This window comes from Spodoptera frugiperda, chromosome 20 (genome assembly GCF_023101765.2).
Source record: "Spodoptera frugiperda isolate SF20-4 chromosome 20, AGI-APGP_CSIRO_Sfru_2.0, whole genome shotgun sequence".
Lineage (NCBI taxonomy): Eukaryota > Metazoa > Arthropoda > Insecta > Lepidoptera > Noctuidae > Spodoptera > Spodoptera frugiperda.
The window spans coordinates 8,584,587-8,597,629 of NC_064231.1; the positions used below are offsets into that span (position 1 = coordinate 8,584,587).

General features: G+C 32.2%; 1 protein-coding gene across 15 annotated transcripts in view; it reads left to right on the forward strand.

Annotated features, from left to right (window-relative positions):
* Nucleotides 1–13,043, forward strand: part of LOC118280701 (cAMP-specific 3',5'-cyclic phosphodiesterase) — a 548,393-nt gene that overhangs the window by 422,398 nt on the left and 112,952 nt on the right. The window lies entirely within an intron of this gene.

Consider the following 13,043-nt stretch of genomic DNA (forward strand, 5'->3'; position numbering starts at 1 on the left):
GCATTTCACAATTCAACCGGAATGCTCTGAAATCTATTTTCGCAAACAGCAAACTTAATTGTTTTATACATTTACGAACAAATTGAATTATAACATGAAAGAGATATTGCATGATAAAATGATAAGTTATCGAAAGTGTAATTGATATGGTCGTGACACATTGTGGTTCAGCATCTATTATACTTATCTGTACGATAACCCGTTCTAACTAGGTTGGAAACTACCCAATTACGCTCGCGCGAAATTGTACTGGATTATCTCTATATCTGCGGGAGATAAGTGATTGTACAAATAATTACACGTGTCTGATCTGTGTACCTTATTCCAAGATATGGAACACTAATACATTCTGGGTAACGTACCAAGAAGTGCTACAAACCGAACAATCACTCACGATAGTAAACAAAAATTGCAAGTTTCATTCGTTTGACATATTTGGTGTTTAATATTGAAATTGAAATTGATGGATAGTCCGAGCGCAGTTTACAATTCTGGCAATTTGACTGCAAATCGATAGCTTGAATCTGAACAATGTAGCACGTAGGATATGGGCAGTAAGGAAAAAAATCGCACGGCAAAAAATATAAAACAGTTGACGGTGAACGTAAAATGTTCGCTAAGTTCTTTGCATCACCTGACTTTGTACTTTATACTGAGTCTATTTTGGAAGGTCTTTGTAATCTAAATGCCATAAATAGGAATTAAGATAAAGTCTATAATGTTAAAAGGAAATTGAGCCAAGATGCATGAGTCAAGATAGTTGGTAAGCGTGAGCGCCAGAGCGTACGTCACAAAATTTTCATATGACTCACAATCGTGACTAACGCCTGCCTGGTTATTTATGTTCGATATTACTTTCATCACGTTTTCTTTGAGCTTTGAAAACTTCTATCATCAAACCAAATATTTGGGATTTTGTTTTTGAGAACAATCTTGTGTAATGTTATGTAATTGTCGTTGATCTTTAATGGCTGCCAAAGTAATTATTTTGTCATCTTGTTGGCAATTAATATTTGGTTTAAGTCAGATTGGTAAGCTTCCGTCTTAATTTTGAGATTGAAACAGGTTCGTGCCTGCGCAGTGTGGATCGTATTTACGATCCTAATTTATGTTATTGGTTTCTATAATTTACATCTGCTGTAACGTAAACTATATTTAACTAAAATTAAATGTGTACTACTGGTACTTTGGACAGTTGTATCACGCTCAATAAACTATTTCATCTGATCTGTGATTCTTACATGAGTAGTCAGAACCTCAACTTTAAAATAATGGTAGTGCATATGATATATTTTTACTGATCCTTTCGCCATTACAGTATCAAGATTATTAAAGTCATGTTACAAAATATTAATTCAAAAATAAAAGCTGACGTTAGCCAGTCCATTTGCATTGATCAAAGAGATTTATGTATGAATTAAAGAAGGATTAGTTACTCCTTTAAAACTTTTATCTCATTGTTCAAGATATTCGAACTAGGGTGCCTTATTACCCGTGGTCGCTTAGTACGCTCTGCTAACCGTAAAGAGGAATTATCTTTAATTCTTCTTCGCGTGTCACCAGCACTTTGAACTACACCAAATTGTAGAATGCCTACAGTTAAAACTCGATTTTATTATAACTAAGTAAAGTTGAAAATCTATTGATAAGATTAGGATAGCTTGATGAGCTGGTCCACCTAAGAATACAGGATGTTTACTTAGGCACTGATTACTTTTATACTACTCGCACTTTTGTTAAGTAATTAATCCTATACAATAAAACACGTACTATACCAATAACAAATCTACACCTACTTATTGTTCCTTTATCTGACAGATGTAGCGAACTAATGCCCAATATTACGACATCTATTACCTTTAGCAATGAAAGACAAATGTCGTCGTTAATCAATTGAGGCTCAAATTAGCGCGTCATAAATATATGACACGTGGGCTGTAAATGTCAGTCGAAAATATATGCGTGTGAGTGTGAATCATCATTATATATTGGTCATATGTAGAAAGTACTGCCGTTGTCGAAGTCATTATTATCAAGTATGTGTAAGTTTTACTGGAATTTTCCGGTTTAGAATTCCTCAATACCACACAATGTTGAAAATTACTCAATGATTTGCAAAATGAGATTAAGGTTGTGTCAAACTAATTGTGAATATATAGGTATAGTTAGTATTATTTTACCTATACATACAAAGAATAATAAGTCTTATAATATGAAGTAAATGCAAGCTTAATATACCTCGGTCTGTTAAACATAATCGTGTCAGCAATGTCCATGAGTCCATGTGACGTCACTAATAAGCTGACCAATCAGGAATAAGCGATGTAACATATCGCAGAGAGCATGATTTGTGGTTGTCCCGGATGGATATGGCAGAATTTATAATTTGAACTATTATGCAGAAGTTTGTATTTGTAATGATGCACAATGGACTTTGCCAAATGAGCGGTTAGAGTTTGATTTCGACTGTCAAATTGATATTATCTAAATCTTTCTGAAATAAATACAATAAACTTCGTCAACAACAAAGACATGCATGCATTTACAATGAAAACTAAAATATAAACATGAAACGACAAGAGCAACGATAGTCTATTCCCATAATATATCGCGAGACGGCGCAGTAGCGGAAAAATCACATCACATTTATTTTATGGAATTTGACATGCGAAAGACACCGTAAATACAGTTGACATAGGAGTTACATTCGTCTACTGGAATTCTATGTCGATACAATGATGTAAGAGGTACTATTTTTCTAGAAAGGTCAAGATATTGTTGAGACCGTACTTAAGGTCCTATCCTTTATCTAGATAATTCATTGCAATCTCTGAAGGGTATCTAGTGTTAGCAAAGTGAGTAAAAAATTAGGACATTGAACCGAAAAAAAACTGATTTTTTACCAACTTCGATGAAATTTCGCATACAAGTTTAGTTTGAATGAAAATGCACCATTAGTTATATATGTACACTTAATACAAAGCTCTCATTTTATTCAATCATGTTATTTCAGTACATTTTAATATTCTGTGCCATTGACCTAAAATATAAGTGTTGAGAAGAGAAATGTGGAAATAAAAAATAAATTCCTAAATATAAACAACGGAAATCATAAAAGCAAATAAAAAAGCTCCAGAATGATTTAGACCGCCATTTTTAAAGGAAACGTTGTAAGTCCCGACACTCACGTGCCACTTTAAACTTTATATTCATGGTATGAAATGTCAAAATCCCTGAACACTACGTGCATAGTTGCAGCACTTTAACAATTTGTTTTCATAAATTACGTGGCGTACACACTGCACATTTACACGCACGTCGTTTGTTTTCAACAAAGCGAAGTGTACCAAGAGCTTTTTTTTTATTATTCACTTTAAAAACCCAACTTTTTTAAATGAATTTTAAAAGAATTGAAACTTTTTGCAACAAAAAGTTTTTATTATTTTTAGCTTGTTTACAAATCTGGTGTCTCTTAACACCTTATGACATGCGGAATGCACCTGTTTTGATTTTGAATTTTGAACGAATCACAAACACGTCGTTACTGCTAAGACATTAAAATCTTCTCATTACAAGACAGCACTTAAAGGAAAACAGGAACCCTTTTCCGATCCATTAATTCCTTATTTAAATACTTTGAATGTAAATGAAACGACAGAATTGGTTTCCTTCAAAGGAAATCACTTGGAACCTTTGTATCAGGGATTTGAATTTTCAATATGGCGTTGCTGCATTTCACAATATGGCTGAGTACTGGGTATATCGAGATAAGCTCTTCATCAGGTTCAAAAGCAGGCTTCGCAGCCCCCCTTTGTGCCTCCCTAATGCACCAGGTATTAATTAGTAACACCGTAAGCGGACTCACGCTATTGTTGTCGACAGGAGATCAACACCTATGTTCCAAAATCATGTTTTTGGCTATTCAGTGAAAAGCGATACTCAATGTATAAGTATGTTTATCAATTATGAGATTAAAGCATCATTACGCCTAAATCAGAGAATTCTGATTCAAATACGAAAGTTTAGAATTAATTCGGAGTTGTCCTTAATTAATGATGGTGGTTCTAGTTTCTCAGGATAGAGTGGTTCGGAGTTTTGACGGCTGTCACGCTTCGTTGACAAACGGTATTCGGAATCACAGTACGGTACTTAGGTACTAAGAAAACGTCTCGTCATCTCAACTAAATTATGAATAAACAAACGCTGTTTCAAATTTAATTAACACAATAAAATCAGGAATTTCAGATACAAAATTAATAATTTAATTGTTTATTCGACATCTACAGAGGACAATTTTCGTAAATAAAATGTCAATACAATTAATCAAACAGGATTATGACACCACATTTTTCTTTTTAATCTAAATTCTAATTTGGACCGTAATTCGAATTTTTCTTTCGTAAAAGATTAAAGTTTTCTTCCAAATGGTAATTAACCTTCAATGACGAGGCTGATTGAAGGCTTTTTGTAGTAAGTAATCAAAGTGAGAGTACAGCCCAATTTGTATAAAAACGAAGAAATGGAAATGAAAATTCTTGGTTTGTTGTTCATTTTGGAACGTTTTACGGTCGAGAAGTCATCAATAATTTAATTTATTGTTATCGTCAAATCATTATGGACTATTCCTATTCTTTATTACATGTTTAAGTCATTAATGAAGGGATATTGTCCGGAATAAGCATAACACTAACACGTAAGATAAAAAAAAGATTAGAGATTTAACCTTATTTTTCCTTCAGTTATCTTATACCGCAGTAATTTCTTATTAGAGCTAACTACAATTAATGTGGGTGCATTTTTAAACACCGGTAATAATCGTCGGCGAGGCGGAGATAATACAGCATTAGTCAAAGCTGGCGTCGACTCGAGGGCTGAACGACCGACGCTCCTGAATATTTTACACCGCTCGTTTTGCCTCGCCACCCTGCAAGACGCTGTACGCAGATCTACAAAGGTGGCGGCTTTCTCAAAAGGAAAATGTTTTCGAACGTAGCCATTAATATTTAATTGATTTTACGAATTCGTTGAGTGTTCTTCTAATGGTGACGTGTGAAAGAAAAAGCGTGTTGTATTTTTTTTTTTATTTAGATAAATAAACGTAAGATGTTTTTTTTTATTTCTTCTCTTATTATCATTCGTAACAGTAAACATCTTAGACTTTACAAAAACAAACAAGTAGCCCTCAGGTCATACAATGTCAGACTAAAATTAATAAATGTATTGAATACTCCTAAAACATAATTTTCATCCAATTCAAATTGTTTTTATCTAACAAATATTCTGACCAAAGGTAATTTGATAAAATAATTCCCTAATCCAAGCCGTTCGTTCCAGCCTGTATTTGTAACCCGAGCAAGCACACGAACTACACAAAGCGCCCGCGGGTGAGACCGTTACAAGTCACTGTTTGACTACCCTGCCTCCCGTTTAAGAGCTTAAACATAACCTAGATTGACGTAGGAACTGAGCTACCAACATCTACCTTGATATTACCATATTTAGCGGGTTGAAGCGATAAATAATTTATATTATATACAGCATATAACCATAAAAATGCTTTTATTATCTTTCGAAAATGTTATGAGAGCTTTTCTACTCGCTTTGAGCATAATAGGAAACGCGATTTATGTATAGTGCTCATATCCCAACATTAACACCTTTTTATATGTATAGAAAATACGAACATTTCACCAAATTTTGATGAGATTGAGTCCCAACATCAATCTAGTTGGAAAAAGTCCAAGAAAAACAACATTACTTGTAGTAATGAACTTGAGATTTACTATTCTCATCTCATATCGATTAGAAGCAAATATACTAAGGGATGAGTGGGCTTAACATGATCCAACATTTAGTAAAAAAATATGCTGATACATGCACGTTTATAACACCCCCAAGGATCTTTGGGAAGAGGCCGAAGTATAAATAAATATTGCCCGTCATTCTCCCAGAAAAGTTCAAGGTTCACGTAAATTGAGTGCGAAATGAAGCCGAATGAAAATTCAATATAATCCCATAATTTTATCATCTCATCCTTACTCAGCAAAGGACTAATCTTAATATTTAGCACTGCTTTTCAAAAATCTAGGCTATTTATTCCTTTAGGTAGGCTTATTCCTAGGTTATTTATCTAAATCCTACTCTCACTATCTACTTTATTCCATAGATATCTTAAATCTATTTACAGGAATAATATTCTCATTTACACAAAAGAAGCGTCACCAAGATCTTTCTGCGAAGTAGGTATTTGATAGTCCATTTACATCATTATATCAGGAAAGACAATTATCTTGACATAACATTGCTTTGAAAACGTAATAAAAATTCAAATTACAAACTGAAATACACGTAAATTTTACGTGGTATGCGGAATTCAGTACATAAGGATTTAAATAAAACCTTGCGTAATCTTTATTATATAATACTTTGTGAGACAAAGCAACATAATTTACATCTGTGAAACCAGGTTTATATGAAACTATTTCAGCTCTTGGCTCGATGAAAGTGGACTTTTATGAGTTCAAACGATACGAACAGACTACATTAATTTTGTGCACACCCATAAACCAGTTTATCGTGGTCTAGCTTTGTATCGTCTTCCCGCATATTCTACGATCAGTTTATACTGGTTTTGTATAGCTTGATGTTTAGCTGTGTGTAGCACAGTTAATGCACAATTTAATATTGAACATTATCTAGGTAATATAAACATAATTTATTTTACTACTGATGTTGTAATGTCGTGAATTATATTTAACTTTAAAATTCGGATTATTAGGTCATTGCTTTTATTACTTCATATCAATTCATATTATGTCATTATATGTACTGCCAACTCATTATAATATTTACGTATAGAAAAATATTAAATAGGATCATATTATTAAGCTAATTAGGTAGTTTACCTATTAAAAATATTGCCTGTTGAGATTACACGCAAAATAATTAATTTCGTAAAGTAAGCGAGCCAATATTAAGGTTTCCGGAACATTCGGGGCTAATTACCAATTAGAACGAGGAAGATTAAATTTTAACATAGGCAATGCATTATAACACCCTTGAGGAAAATACTGAATATAAAGGCGGGCAGTAAAATGTTTAAGAAAATCCCTCGTAAAGCCCGGACTACATATGCTGGCGAATTCTCTTTGGACATCGAAATAAAGTCAATTTGCAAACCGTCGATGTGCACCGCACCCGCACAGTCTCCGAATGTGTTACTGAAGTGTCAGCTTTGTCTGGGAGAAAAATCTGTGTGAAACAAATGTTGGAGAAAAATGCTGAACGTTGCTGAGAGAGTTTTGAGTAAATTTTCATGTTTTCGTGTAAAAGGTTACGCTGATACTTTCAAATACTAAATATGTTGTATGTTGATTTAGTTTTTTACATTACAGAAAACGTTGGAGTTATTAAATACGCAATAAAATGTAAATTAGACCTTTATTCTCATATCAATTTAAGCATTTCCTTATTAAATAACATTTTTCCTTACATTCGTAGCCTTTATTACGATCTCAGGTTACGCTGCTACGACGTAGCACGTTGTAGCAGTTTGCTACGCGACAATGAGCAGATTGGATTACAGCATTGGAAATCAACCATTAGTATCGTTTCTTGTATTTTTCGAGGCAAAGAAGTAAGAGATTATTTACAAAGGAAAAAATAAGGGTATTGTGTAGGTAATAATCAGTGACATCCAATGACCATTATGTAACCCTTGTTAGCTGTATAGAGATCTTTCGACTTCGATTCTTACTGACATTTTATCGAGTGAATATGGGCATTACGTCCCGCTTTCAATTTCTTACGTTTCTTTTTATGTCTTGACTATTTTTAGAAGTATTCTTCAAATAGCTTTGCTCTCTTTATAAACAGAATTTCGTAAGGGCTGGGTAACTGTAGCTACGTATAGATAGAACACACACTAAGTGACCCGAAAACGACGTAGTCATGCATTATATTCGAATAATATTTTTCGTTCAGACTAGTTGTACAATAGTATAACTTTAACTACAAGAAATGCCTATATTCTACAAATAAATAAGCTATTTACACGTTCAATTAAAAGTAATCTTCAAAGAAATGAAAACCTATTTCTAAATATTATAAGAAGTGGCTTACTGCAGTTTTGCTTCGCTCTGGCACCGAACCCCGACCTTTAGAGTTATCGGCGTTATCGTAATAACATGTTAATGTATGTAATTAGACCACAGTACGTTATGGTTACATAACCTTACAGCATGAAGTTCAGAAATACTTTATGCAAAATAGTTGAACATGACAAGGAAAGTGTTATGCACGTAGAATGTAAAGATATCGTCATTTACATAAAGTATGCTTTAATTAGAATTAATAAAGGTTATTGTTGTATGTAGTTTTTGCTCGTTACAGTGACATTATTAAATATGTGCCTTTTTATTTACAAAAGAAATAAATAATTATCGTCTTTACGATTCCATTACATAACACTTACATGTAAATTACAAAAAAAAAATACTATACTACTACTAGTAAGGGATAATAATACTATTTTATATTTTAAAGTCAATTTTACAGGTTAATGTAAAACTTATAATACAAGAAACTGTTATACTTTCGTCAATATGTAGTTTTAATTTAATCTTTTAACATAATGACGATGATAAAAACCACAGCTTCTACCTACGAACTGCAATAAGAATTCCAACAGCGTATTCCACGTATTTTAATTAATGTGTGCTCAGTCAATTATTACATGATTGCCAGAAATAATGGCGTTTCACTGATGTTAATTAATTATTGAAGGTCCAATATTTATCTATAATTACAAAGGTATACATTACATGTACATTTTATCTACTCGTATATTATTTAAAGTTTACACTGTGTCTGTTAGTCCTGTGGGATAACAAACTAATTGATGGATCCTGACAAATGGTTCCGACATCTTAATACTCCCCAGAGGTACTATAAAATACATAAAAAGAGAGTAAGTATATATATATTATGTTTCCTGCTATTTTGGTTCTTATACTTATAGTAATAGAATACAAATCTAAATGTAGCCAACATGTGATGTAACGACAAATAAATCAATTATTAAGTTATTGCATTTCACATTCAATATTACAATAATATTATAGCGTCGATAAATAGTAAAGTGTTCTTAAAATAAAAAATACCTATAAATACATTTTGTTGCTTAAATTGGATAATCATACCAAGATGCGATACTTATTAAAATTTATTTATGCCAAATATGGTATCCGTGTAATCTACCTAAATTCTAACATAATTTCCATAATGATAATTTCATTCACTTTCCTGTTCTTTCATGCAGGTGTTAGTTATTAGTCAGAAATATGATAAGAAAGCCAAATTACACGCTGTATATAATTTAATTTCATTCTCAGGAAAAACCAAAGCAATGAAACCGTTATCATCTTTATATGCTTGCCAATCGGATTGACGAACGGATTATCGGATCAACTTTTAATAAAACGAGCAAATACGATAATTCAATCGCTTAGCAAATTTGAAGACGGAAGCATTCAAAGAAACACTTTACATTGCTGTTTATGTTCAATTGCTGTTTTTATTTTTAATAGAAAAGCGTTAATGTAAGAGCAATTTGAAATTTAATCGCCGTTTTGAGGAAATGGAACATCGAGATGAAACATACTTAAGTATAATCTTCTTAGAGAGCCGACGATGCTCGGCCGAGTGCAGATAACTGCTGAGAAATTATTACTTAATATGTGTGAGGTAGAAAGCTTGGAAACTGCGGACGTACGAATGAAGTACTGAGTAAACGTGAAGTTTTAAAAGTTAATATTTTTATTCCTAACTTCTTGGAAAACTGCGGAATAGTCATTTCATAATTAACTGAGTTTAGCATAACGTGGCACATGGTACTAGACTTAAAAGTCTATCTATTGAGTCTATCTCAATTTTTTTTCTATTTATCTGATAAAATTTTATGGTTTTGATAATTACATAGAATGTGTAAGATTTTTACATTTCTGGGCTAATATTAAAGAAATATAGCATTCTAGCTTTCTAGACTTTTGCTTGTATATTCCCTGTAATTAATAAGATTTCTTACAAAAAATTGCTGCAAACTAAGTTACAAAATATTTAAAAAATACATAACAGCCATTTGAACATACTTTCGTCCTTTTGCTGCTATGCAAATCATGGACTCCAGCAAATAACTGCTCGCTCGTGTACGTTTTTATGAATACAAACATTGCCGCTATAAAACTAAGAGTTCTAATGAAAAGAATAAAAAAAAACTGGAAAAGTCACAGAGTGGAAAAGCGCTGGAATATATTTTTCTGAAATATTTTCTTCCGAATGAGTAGTCAGAGTTATACTGTGCAAACACTTCACATTTTTATATGTAAATTATTTCGGAAATGAAATGTAGAAATGAAAATAGATCTGATTGGAATTTTGATATTTTGAAACGTACGTTCTTTAATATAATGAAGTTCTAGTACTATATTCGTGATTATTTTAGTGTGAAAACACACTATTACTATAATGTCAAAATTATGATTGCAAAACCCAGCTACATAAACAAAGTTGACTAAAAAGGCTTAGATGTAACCTTTTTTTTAGTTATTTACATTCAGTACACACTCAATAGGTAATACTTTCTCATATCATAAACCTAAAATCTTCTGAAACAGGTTAATACATATTACTACAGAAACTTCCAACCGTATACCAAAGTGGATACTGACTAGGTAAACAGTATATTACGTCACAAGTTTAGGCTGAACGCTCTGGGGAGAATAACTTAAAATAGGTGGACGAAAATTGTGTCGAACGTCCCGGTCCCAAGTATAATATATCACGATAAAACACGTTCCCGCCGCAGTGTTTATCTCCGGACGTATATATTCATTGTACGTAAAGCCTAGCGATCCTTCAGCCCATATTTACCCAGTTTTTTTGTCACCGATTTACGTTAGGTGATTTGTCGCTTTGTAAACATTTTTGGTATTTTGTTGGCGTGGTCAAACATTTAGGTTTAGGGTTACTCACGTTAGTTAATTTCGTATGTTTTATTATAGTTATTATAAAAGGTAGGTTTTATTATAATGTTGTATTTTTTTGTCTTTGACTTGTATGTGTTAGAGTAATAATTGCTGACCGATATCCCTCGGAAACAGTTCTCATAGTAAAATGACCGTAATAATATAATTTGACAGTATCTTTGTAGAACAAAATATCTCGACTAATATTTCGTTACTTCACGGAAAATCTACGTTTGATATCTTTTTTTCTGAAATGTTCTTAGCCTAATCAAATGTATTTGTTTAGTTTTTTTGTCATAGGAAAAAGTTCCGCGTTTATACTTTATGCTTTGTTCTTCTTAAACATTTAATTTTACTTTACTTTTAAAGAGTGACAAATAAACATTTTTTTGTAAATTGATCTTCAAACGAAAGTTCTAAACAATTTGACAGAAATCCTTGTGTCGTATATCAACGACTAGTCTTTCAAACGTTGACCTCAATAAATAAACTCAGGAAACTCCATTCTCTCATTAAATATTAGCATTAATTTGGAAATAGCATGAAAAAAGAAATCTCTGTCTAAATAGGTCCAGTCAATTTATAATAATGAATTCGAGATACCCAGCTGTAATTTTGTATATACTTTGACCCCCTAAAACTTGTCTCAAAACCTATATGGTTTAGCAACCCTTAAAATTAGCAAATGCCCAAAAATGCGGTTTTTTGTGCTAACCTATAGATATACCTCGGAATCAGTAATTTCATCTGCTAGTAAAATGACCGTAATAATATAATTTGACAGTATCTTTGTAGAAAAAAATATCTCGACTAATATTTCCCTACTTCACGGAAAATCTACGTTTGATATCTTTTTTTCTGAAATGTTCTGAGAATACTAATCAAAGGTGGAATTTGTTTAGTTTTTGTTTCATAGGAAAAAGTTCCGCGTTAAAATATACTGACGCAACATACCTATGCTAATATTACCAACACAGTTCTTCTTAAACATTTAATTTTACTTTAAAAGAAGAGTGATATATGTATAAATATTTCTTTGTAAATTGATCTTCAAACGAAAGTTCCGAATGATTTGGCAGAAGTCCTTGTGTCGTATATCAACGACCTAGTTTTTCAAACGTTGACTTCATTACCTCATTAAATATTAGCATTAATTTAAAATTAGAATAAACAAAGAAATCCCTGTCTAAACTACTTTATGATTAGTGACTTTGTATTCAAACCTTTGAACAATACTGTGCCGTCAATTGTTTTTTATTTATTTTAAGAGTATCCGAAGACAGAGAGAACACTATCTTGCCATCCTTTTCATTTTGTGCATGACGTCACTGACATGTCATTTGTTTTTCTTTTTTGAAATTCGGTAGATCTGACAGAACTTTCAACTATTGATGTCCTTGTCATTTTGCGCATGACATAAATGTTGTGTCAATTGTTTTTTCTCTTACATTTTTTATGTGAGCTGTCTATCCCGGTGAACCAACTAACACCCTTGGGACATGTGCCAAAATATATAAAAAAATTAAGTTACTTCAAAATTTTGTTTTCGTAAACATTTTAGTTGCAATTTGAATTGAATCTAATGTAAAGAGCCAAATAATAGCTCAAAGTCAAATAAAAATTCTTCTATAATAAATTAGTCTAATTAACTCAACTTTATTTTAAATACATTTGATAAAAATGACCCATTTAAAAAACTTATAATGAAGTATTTTTGTACCTCATAAGTAGAAAAGCTTGTAATATTATTTCTAGTCTTGCACATTCGAAGCCTCGTTAGCAATTCCGTATCGATCGAAATTATAACCACGGCTATTGCTAATGACTCTTGTTAACTGATTTCCACATTTTCCTCGGCTTATCGTAACTATCGTTAATATCGATTTTCACTAAATAGAACGGTAAACATGTTTTGTTAGGCAAGATAAGGTATTAAACAATATAATGAAACTAGTTTCTGGAATCGGCTTTGCCTGCGTATTCGTGTGATAAAAATAATCCTATGACTGTTATACCAAA